Source organism: Vigna radiata, chromosome 8 (assembly GCF_000741045.1).
Source record: "Vigna radiata var. radiata cultivar VC1973A chromosome 8, Vradiata_ver6, whole genome shotgun sequence".
Lineage (NCBI taxonomy): Eukaryota > Viridiplantae > Streptophyta > Magnoliopsida > Fabales > Fabaceae > Vigna > Vigna radiata.
The window spans coordinates 27,824,740-27,828,867 of NC_028358.1; the positions used below are offsets into that span (position 1 = coordinate 27,824,740).

General features: G+C 36.4%; 1 pseudogene; it reads right to left on the reverse strand.

Annotated features, from left to right (window-relative positions):
- Positions 1 to 1,836, reverse strand: part of LOC106771997 — a 4,991-nt pseudogene extending 3,155 nt beyond the window's left edge.
- Positions 1,837 to 4,128: the final 2,292 nt, after the last annotated feature.

Sequence of the window (4,128 nt, forward strand, 5' to 3'; positions counted from 1 at the left end):
AGTATCATACTTGGTAACAGTCTGGACCAAGAAATGGAAAATCTATAGGCTTCAAGTCCTGTATCCACCATTAGCCTCACATCTTCCTGCATTACGTATATTTTAGGGAAATCAATTTAAATCAAATGGTGCTACAGTGACGCTTCAATAGTTCGAACAAAATAGTGGCTAAACTTGTATTATTAGATCAGCTTATGCCTCAATCTTCTCTAATCTTTTACAAATGGGAGAATCATAACACGATGAATGCAATAACGGGCAAATAAAAGAAAATACTGAGGCCAAGCGTATTCACTTTATACTTGTGGTACCCATCACAGGCTACATCTCCATTTCCTCCATGCGCATATCCTGTTCAGTAAAAATTATTGCATAGACTGAAGTTTTAAGTGAATAATGATCGGTATGTACTTTGTAAGTGTGACGTGACACTGAGTGCCACGTGTTAAGGTAAGTACCACATCTTATTATCAAATCATAGTCTCAGTTTTAGATAACTTTAAGTCTATAGAATTACATAACACAAACATTAAAAATTTAACTTAATAATTTGGATTTCACTTTAGGCCTTGTATTTTTTTAATTAATTAATTCTCAATATTTTTTTAAACTTTATAATAATAAAAACAATTAAACGGTATTATTCTCTGAATTTTGATTTATTGTACGAAATTTCCAAAAATATGAAAAATCTATGTTTACATAAAATTGGTAAGAAGGATGGGAAGAAGAAAGAATGAAGAGTGAAGAAAAAGGAACCAGCGTGGGCAAAGGTATCCCATATGCTAACACTTCTTCCGTCTTCATTAGCAGCTCCTTCCACCTGTTTACAATAATAACAGTAACATATATACAGATTAATTTGGATTATCTTATATGGTGTTATCTTTTCATTGTAATGCAAAATACACTTAATTTCTGTAACTGCAATGAAATAGTGATAAAAGAAACGATGAAATGAGATGAACGAATTTAGAGGAATTGAGCCTGAACCTGGTAAGCAGAGGTGCCTGAACCGAAAACAAAATCGGCCGGGAAATCGTCTCTGNTATAGGTATCGGCCCCGGCAACTCTTCCCAAAGCCAAATGCAGAAGCAAGAAACAGAGCATGATAGCGTTGCTGAAGCATGTGTCTTGTGTTTCCATCTATTCACGCCTCATTTGGTCTCAACCTCATGAAGGACAGCATTTATTCCAATTGGAAATGAATATGAGTGATCCATGTGCTTCGTCTTTCATTTTACCGAGCTGTTGACGTTGAAATTTAGATTGTCTTCACACACCTTCCATCCCTTTTTCTTTTGTTTGAAACTTCTCCCTTTATATTCCTAAAACAAATTATTTTTCCTAAATTAAAAGTAAAGTTTAATCATTCTATATTTTTATTTTGATTCAAAATCTCAAATATGTTTTTTAGTTTTATTTTTTTATCTCAGTTATTAGCTTTGAAAAATTAATTCAATTAGACCTCACTTGTTTTAATTGACATGGACGTGTTTACGTGACATGTTAATACTGTTGTTTTAATTGATGTGGTAAGTTGTTAAATACGTATAGCGGATTTTTGTTTTTTTTTGTGAAATTAAAGAAATTGGGAAAAAGTTAATTAACAAAGTTATTTATGAAAATTATAGATTTGGTTCGTACTTGCATTGACATTGACTCGTTTACTCTCTCCCTTCGATCTTCTTTTTTTATTTGTGATGGTATCTCCTTCCACCTCATCTCCATGACAGTGTCGCCGTTTGCCACCGCTACTTTTCACATCGCGTCGCGTCACCATGACCAAGGGTGTCGACGACTACATCTCTCTTTCTCACACAAACTACAGGACCACTACCCCTTCTGTAGCGGTGTCATCTTTGTTCTAGCACCGCACGATGTTTCTAGCGATGTTGCCAGTGCTACAGTGGCATTTCTCCTCCTCCTTCTATTGGAATAAACTTAAATTTTAAAGTTTTATTAATAATTTTGTATAAATATTATTTTATTAACTTTGTGTTTAGTAATAATTGATTTAATTTGATAGAGATAAAATAGAAATGAGTAGTTATAATTTTCTGTTTATCTTGGTAGAATATTATTTTATGATAGATTAAAAAGATTTTATTCTTAAGTCAATTAATATTTTATTTTCAGATTTTATTTTTATTTCCATAATATTGTAAGTATCATGACTATTTAAAGTCCTTCAATTATCAATGAATAGCGAGACTCAATTCTAGAAAAATATTTGAGTATATATCTTGAGATTTTCCCAATAGTGGTATCAAAGCTTTATGTTTTGAATACCGAGAGAGAGAAAAAGAGAGGGGAGAGAGGCAAACACTGTGAGAGAAGAAGTGAGTGCTTGATTTTTGTTGTGAGAGATGGCAAAGGTTGTCAATGGTATGAGTGTGCCAAAATTGACGAGAAAAATCAATTATGATAATTGGTGCCTACAGATGAAGGCGTTATTGAGATCCCAAGACGTTTGGGATATGGTGGAAGAAGGGTATCGTTGAACCTGATGCGGACGCAGACGAAGATCAGACGGTGGCACAGATAGCAACATTGAAGAAAACACGTCTAAGAGATGGGTCAACACTGTATTTTCTCTACAATGCAATAGATGAGTCGGGATTCGAAAAAATAGTGAATGCCAAATCAACAAAGGAAGCCTGGAAGATATTGGAGGTTGCGTATAAAGGTGACAACCGCGTTAGACAAGTCCGAATACAAGCTCTTAGAGGAGAGTTTGAACAGTTGAAGATGGAGCCCAAAGAGCATATAACCGAGTACATAACTCGGGTGGAGAAGGTGGCAAACCAACTCGGCAGGAATGGAGAACAAATGCCATCTAGTCGAGTTGTGGGAAAAATTTTGAGATCTCTTACAAAAGATTTCGAAAGTATCGTGTGTGCCATCAAAGAATCGAAGGACTTGTCGATTCTCATAGTGGATGAACTTGTTGGGTCATTAGAAGCCCACGAACAAAGGAGAAGGAGTTGGGATGATCATGTTGAACCCGATAATCAAGCACTACTACAGGTACAGTTTGACTCGAATAGATCTCGGATTACTCGGAGCCGAGGTCCTGGTGGCAGAGGACGAGGTGGACGTGGTAGAGGCAATGAAGATCAAACCGGTCAGCAGAATTGGCATGACTGAGGATAAGGAAAAGACCGAGGAGATCAATCAAAGGCAGAGTGTTTTAGGTGTGGCAAGTACGACCACTATGAAAACAAGTGTTGGGCAAAAAGGTGCTACAACTGTGGCAACTTTGATCATTTTGCAAAAGATTGCAAGACCAAGACAAAGGGGGAGACGAATCTCGTTACTGAAGATGCAGAAGAAGATGCAGAAGAACTCTTGTTGGCAAAGAGCTCGGATACCGTGGACATGGAAACTTTTGTCTCAATTGTGGATTAAGTGATCTCAGTAAAAGGTGTGACAAACGTGGAAAAGGAACTCAAACAAAAGGATGAAGAGATTCAGCGGATAGGGGGGCTTCTGCATGAAGCTAATGAAATTATGAATAAACAGAGGGTTGAGCTTAAGGAGCTGAGGAAGACGGCTCCTGAAAAGGAAGAGAAAAACGTTCTTGAACCAGATCAAAATAGGGAAGAAGATGAAGAAGAGATGAAGGCTGATGAGATTTCTACCAACTCAGTATGGTATCTAGATACTGGAGCATGCAATCACATGTGTGGGAACGAGAACTTTTTTTTATGAACTCACCAAGGTGGAGGCCAAATTTGTGTCTTTTGGAGATGACTCCAAGGTGGCCGTGAAAGGGCATGGAATAATTCGGCAAATTCAAAATAATGGACAAGTTGGAGATATTAAGGATGTTTATTATCTTTCGGGGTTGAAGAGCAATATTTTAAGCATGGGTCAGATAATTGAAAAAGGTAATTCAATTTTTATGAAAAATCAGGTATTGTACTTAAAGAATAAGCATGGTCGTCTAACAACCCAGGTAAAAGCAAAGAAGAACCGATTGTATGAACTGGAGTTGAAAATCTTGGAAGAGAAGAAGCAAACCCCATGTAGGATGATGCACATGGAAAACAAGGAAGGAAGAATTTAAGTTTATGGGGAGTTTGTTGGGATAAACTTAAATTTTAGGGTTTTATTAATAATTTT